This window comes from Plectropomus leopardus, chromosome 7 (assembly GCF_026936395.1).
Source record: "Plectropomus leopardus strain MGB_pleo_1.0 chromosome 7, ASM2693639v1, whole genome shotgun sequence".
NCBI classification, from domain to species: Eukaryota; Metazoa; Chordata; class Actinopteri; order Perciformes; family Serranidae; genus Plectropomus; species Plectropomus leopardus.
The window spans coordinates 36,343,887-36,356,719 of record NC_142182.1 but is presented as its reverse complement, the minus strand read 5'-3'; the positions used below and the strand labels follow the sequence as shown (position 1 = coordinate 36,356,719).

At 39.5% G+C, this 12,833-nt stretch overlaps 1 protein-coding gene across 10 annotated transcripts in view; it reads left to right on the top strand.

Annotated features, from left to right (window-relative positions):
* The first annotated feature begins 7,233 nt into the window (after nt 1-7,233).
* mef2aa (myocyte enhancer factor 2aa) overlaps nt 7,234-12,833 on the top strand; it is an 81,031-nt gene continuing 75,431 nt past the window's right edge. For 4 of the 10 annotated variants that reach the window (XM_088080608.1, XM_088080609.1, XM_088080604.1 and 1 more), the window contains exon 1: nt 7,234-7,513. The gene's annotated coding sequence lies outside the window, so the exon portion shown is untranslated. Of the gene's footprint in view, nt 7,514-12,457; nt 12,618-12,833 lie in introns of those variants that run through there. The other 6 variants (XM_088080606.1, XM_088080605.1, XM_088080610.1 and 3 more) reach the window with 5 other exon arrangements.

The following is a 12,833-nucleotide window of genomic DNA, read 5'->3' as shown; positions in this document are numbered from 1 at the left end:
TAATCAGTTCATGGGTCACTGGTTCACTCACTTGGACCTCTGCTCATTACTTTTGCATAAAAGTAAATGGCTTGTCTGTCTAACAGCTGAAGTCATACCATGAGACTATTACCATGCTCTCCTCTCTCCAAGTTTTTTTTCTGAATTTTATTGGAATAATATGAAGGATTTAGTGGTGCACATCTAAATAGGCAGTACAATCTGTTGAAAAATAAAATTTGATCACGTCAAGCCATGACATCCACTAAAGTTGAGTGTGTCTGATATCTTACACCAGTTACAGCAAGAAGCACATCACTATAGACGCATTCTGATATGATTTATATGGCGCAGGCATAATATCTCCATTCTCGCCTTTTATCTATCGAGCATATGTACACAACCCCAATCTGTTTCGGGGGGGATGAGGCGTTTAGACGGGGCTGAGCGCAAACCGAGGTCCTGAAGACTGCTGCCCTCAGAGTGGTGACTAAGGGGGGGCTAGTGAAAGCCAGATTTTGTTAAAGCTCTTAATAAGGCACAGTGTGATGTATAAGCCCGCAGGCGGCAAAGCTCTGTGTGCAAACACTTCAACAACTCGTGTGATAGGGCAATCTGTGTGTGGAACAGCGGATGGCCTAACAACTCTGTTATTTCACACACGACCCTATTTGGCCTCTCTGATATCCTTAATTTGGTAGCTGAATTTGATATAGTGCTGCAAATATTTGCTTAGGCACACATTAACTCTGTTTGCCTGGTATGTTACGATAAACAAACCGCAATGGTGTACTGAATGTAATAAATGTTAAACAGTGCATGCAATTATATACTTCACATATCTGGCCCCGCACACTGAAAGCACGCTTTGTGGATCCAGGCTCTATTTTGACAGATCGTTATTCCCCTTCCTGACCACCTAGGGTTACATTCAGAAATTAACTGTTTATGAGATTCCTAAGGTGGATGGCAAATTTCAGCGCATATTTCAGTATAAGGAATATATAGATTTTCATGTGATTTCACAGTTTCAGGGAGCAGAGAATACATTAAAATGCACAGAGAAAACAGGTATTGGCTTCATGCTGATCTCGGATGCTTTAGATCAGAATGTGTGCATAGCTGGTGATTTTATGCTTTGCTGTGCATTCTGCTTTGCCTATTTTCTGACTATTTTACGACTTAAACTTTTGAGCCACAGACTCAGAAATGGACCCCTACTTACCTTTTGTCCTTTTTACCTTTTTGTGCTCTCTCTATGCCCTCGCAATTACCACACATCATAATAAGTGTTATCTCTTCTGTGTATTGGCTTTTTTCATCTCTCTGGTCTCATAAAAACTACTTTCTTCCAGCCACAGCATCGCTAATTATTCCTATTAGGTCTATGAAAACAAGAGGGTTTTTTGTGTAAAGCCTCCTGCAGACTGTGAGATTTTTGCAGTCTTATAAGTTTAGGCATCTGCTGTAATGTTATTGTTCCTTATGACATCTATTGCACATCTTTCCGTTTTGGGAGAGGGATCCCTCCTCAGTCGCTTTTTATGACGTGTCTATGTGTCTACTTTTTTTTTCCTTTTTTTTGAGGGGGAGTTTTTCCTTTGTCACTGTGAGAGTCGAAGGACAGAAGGATGTTGTATTCTGTAAAGCCCTCTGAGGCAAATTATGATTTGTGATAATGGGCTTTATAAATAAAATTGAATTCATTTGAATAGTGCAAGCTACACTGTGTGACATGGATCTTAAAAAACTTGGGTATGACATCAAGTTTGATGTATGCAGACTGTGGGATGACATCATCGCAGGCTATGGCTTATGTCCATCGACGTCAATACGCAAGAACAAAATGCTGTTGTCGTGCGTCATCCATCAACACCACTCAAGTGATAAGAGCAAAATGTAAACAAACAAATCAAGCCCTTGCTATAGTGGCATTTGTGTGGAAAAAGTCTGAATATTCAGTCTATTTTGACAACAATGAACTGCCTAACATGTATAGATACATGACATTTAAACAGCACTGTACCGGTATTAGTCAGATAATTAGTAATTGTAAAACAAGAAGTGTATCACTATGCAATTCCTTAACTTTCAAGTTTAGTCTATTTCCTTCATAGGCATAATGCAATTTCTGAAATTCAATTCTGGCTTTTTGTTTTGGTGTGCCACGCCAAGATTTTCAGTGATCCCATCTGACCAGCCCAATGAAAACTTTCCGAGGGCACCACTGTTATGCAGGTATAGCTTACTTCTCACTTACAACTAAAGCCCAGTATACACTGTAGGATTTTGGGCTGTCTCAGTTGAAAGATGACCAGCGTGAAAGAAATCTGGTGATGCCTTTGGTCGTGGCCCTAAAACGGTGGTCCAACGTCGCACAGTGAGAGAGATTCAAAGATGGCCATGGTCCTGGTAATGTGATCAAAGACAGCCTGGGATAAAATTGTGACAGTGTCAGAAATATGGGATGATAATCTCACCCTGTGACTGCTGCTATGACCTACGTCTACTAACCAACCAACAGAAATGCAGCATGAAATGACTCACTGATCATCGCCACACTGCTAAATGCTAAATGCTAGTAGATGCTAATACAAACTTTGAGCTCTCGTTGCAAAATTTGATCGCCAAGTTGGCCTCTTTTCGCCAGCCATGACCACATCTATATTCTCATCCTCTTCCAACTTTATTGACACACATAAATGCCAAATATAGTGAGGACTTGATTTTTTTGTTTACATTTTTGTCTCACCACTACAGCAGCGTAGATAGATGGTGTAGATAGATGACATGCACCGATGACGTTCTGTTTTTGGGTATCGACGTCAGTGGGCATAGGTTGTAGCCTGTGATTCAGTAAATAATGTCATGTCATTGTCTGCATACATCAAACCTGATGTTGTACCCAAGTTTATTAAGATCCATGTTGCAGAGTGGAGCTGCACTTAACTTATAGGTTTGCAAAAAATCTCACAGTCTGTGGGAAGCTTTACACACATTTAGCTATTTGTTTGGAAGGTCTGCAATTTTCATTCGTTTCTACGGCGAATGCACATATGGTATGTTCCTTTGGATTAAAGCACCAGTCAAATGTATGCAATGTGATGTGATGACAATATTTTTTCTTGATGTTCAAAAATCACCTAATCACCCTCTCTAATTTAATGCCACTGCTGTGATTAATTACCTCAAACTTGAACTCCAAATGGAAGGAGGGAATGTGTGAGATCAGTGGAAAGTGGGACATCCGCGGTCGGCTGTATTTGGATTATAAGTCAACATGCTTTTAGCTGCGCTGCTTGCTGAATAAGCTGTTTCTTTGCAAGGATAGTGAATGATCTTAATCCTGTATATCCAGGTAACCTTCTCTGAAGGAGGAAGAGTACGAAAACAGTGCAGACAAGATATACAGGCATCGTCTAGACAAAGACCACAACATATAGATGCAGCTACTTGTATGTGAGTTTGGGATTTTTTGGTTTTAAAAGCTATTTTTCTATAGTGACTTGCACAGATACTGGCATGCAACAGTATGAGTAAAGAGTCCTGATTTATTGTTGTAACTTCATATCTTTCTTAATGTGAATACATAAATAGAGTGTAGTTTCAGAAAGGCACCAGTAGTTGCTCTTACTTCTTGTTCTGAAGTAAGCTTTTCTCAGGATGGTGACAGCTTGCAGCACTGGTGTGAGAGGAGGAGAAGACAAAGCACTCTGTACTCCGAGGCTGTGTGTGATTAATGACAGAGGTGTGTGTTGCAGTGGGCACCCTCGGAGCAGCTACAGATCAGTCTTCCTGTAAGACAAATCTGACACTCACCAACCCACCGCCCCACCTGCTACCCCCTCACCACCATCAAACCCTCAGCTTCTCACAGCCAAGTGCACCCAGCACGACATCGCACTCATAAATCATCCCAAACAAAGCATGTTTAATCTGTGACGTGCAGGCCTGACACGCAAATTTATTACCTGTTGTAGGAAAAACTGCATGTGCCCCACTGAGTCAAGCCTCTATTTACCTTTGAGAAACCAGTAAAACACTGGAAAGACAAAGTCTGCAACAAAGAAAGCTGATGATGGCCGTGTCTTTCAGGCTGAATTCAGGAGACAAAGCCCTGCTTTACTACACCATCCCGCTGCCTTTTCACGGCGGATGACATGCTCGCACGACTTTCTCGACTGCACTTGCCAAAAAGATTTAGGGATTTTTCTCAAGCACATTTGTAAAACATGAATACCAAATTATCTCTTGTGGATTAGAGTTGGATAGCTGCTCTATGCGCTGGTGTGAGTCATAATGCTTAGTGAGAACTGGGCACCTACTACCTACAATTGTGTGATAGGGTTGGTTTTTAGAAATCAAGTGTGCAGTAATAGAGCATTGTGAGGGAATATGCATGTAATATTGTTCTTGTCTTCAAAGGGAGCGGCATAGAAGCAATTCAGAGAACATGATCGCAAAAACAAAACTTAGAACTGGGAAAAATGTTCTAATACGTATTTTGAAACAATGCGGACCCACTGTACACTATATTACAGGTGCCATCTATCAGTTAAAATGGTCAATGTAATAAACAAAACACATTTGGAACAGAGAAGAGTGTGTGTTCTCTAAATGCTGCCTAAAGGTAAACACTGACAGTACATTCAGATATCTTTAGCTTTCTTGCCATACACCCTGACAAATTGAATTACAGTAGTGTTAGCTTGATGTGGAATCGTAGCTAAAATGCCAAGAAGAACTGGCTGAAAGGCAGAAATTATAAAGTGGTCTCTCCCACACATTCCCTTTGGCAGTCTCCCTTGATCCTGCTCGTCCTTAACATGTCTTTACACTGTAAATGGTGGGAATGAGAAGTGATGGCACCTGCTGACTGGTTTTGGCGATGTCAGAAACTCACACATACACACACACACACACACACACACACACACACACACACACACACGCAGCAAGGTTTTTGCTTATGATGCAATCATCAAGTCAGAAAATCTGTGAAATTAGCCAACAGTGAAACGCTTTGGTACATAATGATCGTTATGCCTCGTAGAACATCAAAGTTGGATCTCTTAAACGCTAGAAAAAGACATCATAAATGTTGTTTTTCTTTTCTTTTTTAAATCCATGAAATCACAGACATTTACAGATGGCTCTTACTTTCAAAAAATAAGAGATTAGAGAAACGTCTTGCTCCATTTAGTTTACAAAAATGCATGTTTGCACATATGAACTGTTAATATCTCCTAGAAACTTGTGACATTATGAATTATTTGAATCATTCCAGGTGATTAATTAAATAATAGTTGAAATTAGGGACACAATGAATAATGGCAAGAGCAGTTTCATTCCTGACCTTGTTGAATTTTTAATGAGCTCAGTACGAAGGAGACTACATTTTTATAAATGGAGCTATAGGCTCATGTGAATATTGGAGATAATTAAAGAGCTTGTGTTATTATCTGGATCTCTGTACATCTGCAGGAAAAAAGAGGTGGGGGGAGCATCAAGCAAACTGCTCCACCTTGCAGTTGATAAGCATTGAGCGGTGTGATAAACAGAGAACAATACTTGAAGAAACCCAAGAGACTGGTAATCTCCAGAGAGATCATCAGCTCATCATAAGGACCTTTGTGTGCCGTCGTTCTCCGCCTCGGGAGGAGCACACACGCTCTGCAAAACCTACTGCAGTGTCAAAGTTGTACAGAAGTGAGATATAAACAAGATGAAAAACATCACACAGCGCTGGAGAAGTCGCACCTATCATTAAACCTGTATAACAAATACACTCAAACTGCATTGTCTTGATTTGCCAAAGAATGTTTGACAACCAAACCAAACTGGACACTTCTCCACTGACCCACATTCACTGGAGATCTCCCAGCCATCCTCGGCTTATCTGCTTCACTTTCCTCAGCCAACTGATATCACGAGGGTTTTCATTTCAAGTGTCATTCCCTCACATTAACAGTTGTGTGCTATTCTATGCTATTTGGAGCCGGCAGGCCTTAGTTACTTTTAATTACAGTGGGTAATGAGAGAAGAGATCCAAACTGTGAGACGTGAAGTATTTTTAGATCTTGATCTTGATTATCTAACACATCGCTGCGGTCTCCTCTGATACGACTTTGTCGGAAGAGTTTTGTGCTGTCAATATGATGAAAATCACTTTGGATGGAGAGTTTTAGCACTGTGGAAACATCTATTAAATAATGTAGCACATTTTAAGGAATTTACTGCAATAACCCTTCTATATTTTAATACTTTTGTGCCTTAAAACTTAATTTATTTTAACAACTGCTTGAGGATTTGTTTAATAAACTCAGCTGGTGGTTGTGTAAGGATCTTGCCCTGCAGACTATGTCATGGGTAACTTTATATTTCAGAGTCGTTATCTCAAAAGTCACTGAAACCACAGTCTGGCATTTGTTGGCAGTCTTAGTCCCATGACTGAATGTGTAGTGTGCAGTGAGCGGAGGACCGTGGATTGGTGAGGGCTTTTCAGAAAGGCTGTTTTAATGAGCCTCGGATAAAATTAAATGTTATTTCAGAGCTTGGTGGTCAGATTGCTGTCTCAGAAAACTGTGACTCAGTGATCTGTTTGTGCTTTTCTCATTTACAAAATAAACATCTATTTCTTCCCTTGCTATCGTATTGTAGATCAGACTTGACTTATATAGCCTAATAAAGCTCGCTGCATGAGACGTGTGTTTTAGTCCCCCTTTTTTAATTGGAGAGAAAGAGTGTCTGGGTCTATTTGTGGTCTGGTGCAATGTTGGAAATGCCAGCTGTCGCGCATCAAAGCCCTGCTGGAACAAACCGTTATTTGGCACGTCCCTGCAACTTGTTGAAATGCATCACTTACTATGTCATACAAAATACCCCCCCCCCAAAAAAAATTTTACAAAAATGTAAAAAAGGCAAACTGCCTCACATGGACATTTGATCAAGTTTAGAAAAAAGTTGTTTATCATCTACAAGACAAAATGTTGCATTTTGAAGACTAATTTTACTACAAACCAAGAAGAAAATCACAAACTTACTTGCGTTTTTTCTCTAAACCCTTTCACTATGTTGTAGAAAACAACATTTTTGCATTCCTCCAGCCTTCTGTGGGAGGAAGGGCTAATCTTCAACACCTTTTGGAGTTATGACTGACAGCTGTGGCTGCTTCAGAGAGCCCTGAGCCAAGTCCCATCACATAACACATGCCCGACATGTCTATGTCCATCTGGGGTCCTACCTTTCAAACCACTGCCCCCCTTGCTCTCTGCCGGCAGAGAGACCAAGGGACACGAAGACGAGCAGCGTGTGAAGACGGGCCTCTCAGGGCTCTGAGGGAAGCATCCAAAGCCAGCTGGTCTGGCTTTGAGGTAAATCAATGGGCAGAGTGGGACAAAGGCAACGGAAAGAAGAGGAAGTGTTGTAGAGAGAAAGAAAGGAAGAGATAAAGCAAGCTGAGACTGGTAGGGGGGAGAAGTGGAGATTGGAACAGCAGGCTCTGTGAAGGCATTTGTGCAACAACGACAAACAGGTGAGACACAGGTGTCAGGAGAGGTCTTAACTCCTTGCAAGGTGGAAATGTGATGCCAATTAACAATCAAAATTGACTCATTTTTCTATCCATAACAAGATTTTTATCTGTTTTGTGATTATGTGGATTTGAGAATTATCTTATTACTTTTACTGTAGCATCATGTGGATGTAAACATCAGTGAGCAAATGCACATTATTGTAATCTTGGTTGTATTTTTGCTAACATCACTGTTTTCTGTTGCTGGCATCACTGTGGGAAGATGGGAGGGGTGTATGTCGAAACAAAAGTGCTGCTAAAGGAGATGCTGAGAGCAATTTGGATCCACACTGTTGTCAGTTGGCATCAGCCTGAACCCACTAAGAACCACTGCACAGCAGAAAGTTTACTGACCGAAAGCACTCCAAGAAAACAGCTGGAGACGACTTCTGTCTAATTCTGTTTAGTCATGACTATTGCTAATCACAATGCAGAGGGAAGAACAGAATTGTATGCATATGTATGTTTAATTTGCTGTTATTGTTTTTTTGAAAGCCAATTCCAAATATCACAGTGAGCAGATTAATACTTTCAAGGTACAGCTTGTTTTAGTTTATTTTATATGCTTTTCTGGGTGTCATGTTTTATTGTTGCCATAGAATAAAATCTGAGCAACCCACATTGTAAAGGAAATTAATTTGGCATAGTTGCGTTATCATATAATTACTATACTGCAGTGATGTGTTCAGACCTTTTTTACCGGGGTGGCCCTGGTGGGGCACTAACTTCTGCAGGGAAGACACAAACTATAAGTAATGATATCGGTACATGCGCCATCGGAATTCCTTTGATTTACCATTTTTGTCTCCACTACCCATATCTATCTTTATTACTAACATTGCAGTGTCTTACGTTACTGTTTGTAGGTTAGTTTAAGACTGGATTGCACCTATAAACCAATATTCATTTTACTTTAAAATAGTACAACCAGTAGCTCAGTTGGTTGATTGGGCACCCCAGAGACTACATCCTCACCATAGCGGCTCCAGGTTTGATTCCAACCTCGGCCCTTTGCTGCATGTCCCTGCTACACTGATTAGAGATATATGATTGAAAAGCATGCTTGTGTACTCTAAAGAAAAATATTGGTTATCTTAGTACTGCTGAAAATACAATACATTTAAATGAAACACTGGGCAACAAATGTCATTCAAAAATTAATCAACAAACAAATAAAAAGTATTGCATTGCCCTTCAATATAACCGCAATTGTACGGGCGTGAGAAGCTCATCAAGCCTCACTGTGGCTTTGACTAAAAATGGGTATACATGTGTGATGCACACATTAATTTACATGTAATGTGCAGTTATCCTCAACTGGCACATATTATAGTAGACGAAGTAACTCTTATATCTCTACTGGTTTGTTAGAATCTGGCAGGTGGTGCTTTTTCTGCTGGAGCTGAAGGTAACAAACAAGACAAGGTTAAAACCTAGTATTAGGCTGGACTGTGTACAGTGGTTCCCAACCTATTTTCTTTCAGAGACTTCTTTACTATCATTAAGTAAACTTATGACATATTTTAGGGATATTCTGTATTATATTCATAATGATGATGTTAGAGAACAACTAATAAACTGTACAAGTAACCAAAATGCCTTCTGCAGGAAGTTTGTGTTAGATTAGCAATTCTGATGGGTTTTTTGTCAAGGATTGTTTTTTGTATAAGATAGGTTTAGCATGAAAGGGGGAGGTGGACGTCAAACCTGCTGTCGCTGTGGCAAAGACACAGCCTCTGTACTTCTTCTGTATAGGTGAGCTAATGAGTGTCAAATTATCATGAATTTTGAGCAGATTTCTTCCTGTAAATTTTGCATCAGAGATGAGTTTTCCTTATATTTGTTGAAACTTTCGTCAACTTTATCACTCACTCACTCAGTCATGGAGTTTTGCATTTATATGGCTGGTCTCCAGCCAAAAAGTAGACCAAGGCTCAAGCAAACTGCAGGAACTGCCAACCCACATTGCCTCCTGTGGTCAGAGCATGCCCCTGTTTAACCTGACCCGATACATGGTCAAGAGCCAGAAGCAGGGTTGTGCAGACTAAATTGATGAACTTCAAGCAATCAATCAACTGTTTTGAATTTAACATAAATATTATTAAGGTGTGGTTTGCAATGCAGCTGAACTGTGTGGTATAGGCATTTAAAGCCATTAAGGATAGTTGTAACTCCTCGGCCCAGAGCCCCGAGGAAAGAAGGGAGGGAGGAAGACTAGACTGGGACTAACTGGTGAAAAAGTAGCACAATACACCAGAGAGCAGGCTTTACTAGACTAATACAAATGAAATGCTCATACAGCAGGAGCCATGCTTTGTGAAATCCCCTTCCTTCATTAGTGAGCATGCAGTGTAATAAAACAGGATGTTATTAGAGGAGGATGTCAAGATAATCATGTATTGTTGTATTCAGCCAGGCTGTTCATGCCATCAAATCGCTGATTCTGATTCTGCAGAGATGTCAAATTACTTTGACCACTATTTCTAAAACACAGAGAGAGACATACAAACTTAAAGTGAATTAGTCTGGTGACTGAGCAGTTTAAAATTTCAAATGACACATGAAGTAATCGGTGAAGTGTTTTTTGAAGTCCTGTGACCAAAATGATTGAGTCATATGATATAGAAGCAGTCATACAGAAGCAACATGACATGCCTTTACTATGACATAATGAGGAGCTGAATGTGTGAAACTTTTGTGTGATGTGTAACTCTTCTGAGCACCATGTGATATCAGGTAAACGTGGGATGCAAGCTTGGTGGAAGCAGAGCAGATCTCGGATCCCTTAAAGGAGCAATATCACAATGTATAGTTTAGGGGTGGGAATCACCAGACGCTCCACGATAAGATATTATCATGATACTGAGGCCAAGATACAATATTATTGTGATATTAGTAGTATATTAGTATAATATTAGTATATACTTTCAAATGAAAATCATGGCCCTAAAATAAAACTTTGTCAACATGTGTTTAATCTAAAAAAATAGTTTTAATTCTGTAAATCTCGCTTAAATCATTTCATTTTCTGATGAACTGTAAGCAATTTATTTTATTATATTGATTTTATCAATGTAGAAGGCTATTAAAAGTTTAATTTGTATTTGTAATGTTAATTATTTCTATCATGATATATATATTTAATATATAATATAGATAAAAAATTATACCTGACTACAATGTATTCATACAATATTGCCACTCAAAAATATTGCAGTACTGTGCTGTATCAATTCCCCTCACCCCTCATAAGTAAATGAACATCACAGCAAATTAAACATAAAACATAAAAATGATCTGCAAACTGTACTTAAACAATTTTTTTAAGTAGTGAGGAAAAATGCTCTGTCAGTGACATTTTCAACTGTTGTACTATTAAATCATTTGAACAAAGTCAATAAAACCTAATATTTTATACACATATATAAAAACTTAATCTGCAACAATTATTGCTGTCAGACAACATTCCCTGTAAAATGTAGCGAAGTTGAAGTATAAAGTGGAAGAAAAATGGAAAATACTATAGACTCCGACTTTCCAATTCAGCATTCAAGCCCTGTGTGAAACACCTGGGCCTAGGCCTATTAATTTGACACAGCTTTAATCCTTTGAAACCTGGATCGACATCACTGTTCTTGTACTGCCTCGAGACACCTTTCACACGCATTTAAACCTTTTAAACTTGAAGCAAATTGATTTGATGTCTTTCAAAAACATGATAAAAAGGCATTCAGCAAATTATATTTTTTAAGGTGACTTAAAAACCAGCCTAAAAAAGAGGTAAGGAGTGAGAATTAGAGTATTATAAAATAACTAGGGGAAATTATCAATAAAACATTTAGAATTATATATTTGAGGTTACACGAAAAAAATAGATGGATATATGATTATTTATATAGATTTTTTTTAAAATCTTTTTTTAGCACAATTTCATTTTCTGTTTTGCCTTTTACTTTTCTTTTTTTCTTTTCATTTTTGCCAATTTCGGGTAATTTTCTTGTAGATTCTTTCTAATTACTTGCTATTTGGGGGTTAATTTCATGCCAAGTTGCTCATCACATTTTATCCATATGTTTGTGAAAGAAATCAAGCCAATTTGCTCAAGTTTGAAAGGGTTAAACTGCCAACTGACTATATAAGAGGTGCCCATGTGCATGTGGTTGCTTTTTCTAACTTTGTCACACCTTCATCATCACATCTGAAATACACCGATGTAACAGTAGATGACAATTTTGCACGATTTGTAGCGCACCTACTTCCAAACGCCGGTAAGCACAGGGTAGAGGCCCAGCCACCACACCTCCTCTGGTCCTGCACGTACACGTGACATGCTCATATGCGAGTCAAACAGGTCCCGCCTTCCTCCTCTAATTGGCTGCTCAACAGACGCTGCGGACTCCGATTGGCTGTGGGAGGTGCCCTTTAAACCGAATTCCATTGCTGTTGTCTTAGAGATATGACGTGAAATGTATCTAATTTGATGAGGCCGAGTAATTTGGGAACGTAATGAAGAAAACCAACTTCAATTATTATTGTGCCTGAATCACATAGTTGTACTTTTTTTCTAGTTAGCTCTGCCAACGTTTCAATGAGTTAAGTCTGTTAAAAACTGACTGTCTCATCCTCAGCTGTTTGGAGCCAACTTGCTGTGTTAATGACTGTGACACGAGTCAAACTGCAGCAGTGCATTAAAAATAAATGCATATGTAACAGAAATTATTATTACACTACAGCACAATACATGTGGCTAAATTTCAATTGCACTTCATGGCGTTTATGAAATAAAAAGACTTTTACTACTTATTTTAATGTTTTGACGACGGTGTGTGTGTGTGTGTGTGCGTGTGCTTGTGCGCGTGAACGAGAGAGAGAGCGAGAGAGAGAAGGGCAGTTCGTCAGAGAAGGGGAGGAGTCTGTAGCTGACAAGAGGGAGCCTGGCTTTTTCTGAGTTTGTCAGCTCCCCCTAAAATAGCAGTCAGCGTGTAAATGTGAACTGAAATTACGCTTATCCACTGGAGCCACCGATATAGAGTGTCTATACACGGCAACTGACTTGGGAGTAAAGGTGAGTAACAGAAATAGAAACAATGTTGCGGAGTGTGGCAGCGGTGCTGGGGCTACAGAGTGAGAGGAGAAAAGCGCAAGAGGGAGACGTAGAGAGGATTTGGGAGACGGAGACGTTAACTGGAGGCTCTGTCTATTTATCAATGTGTCTCCCTCTGGATACGCGCACAATATAACCTACGGAACCTAAAAACTGCGTCGTTGTCACTTGACATCG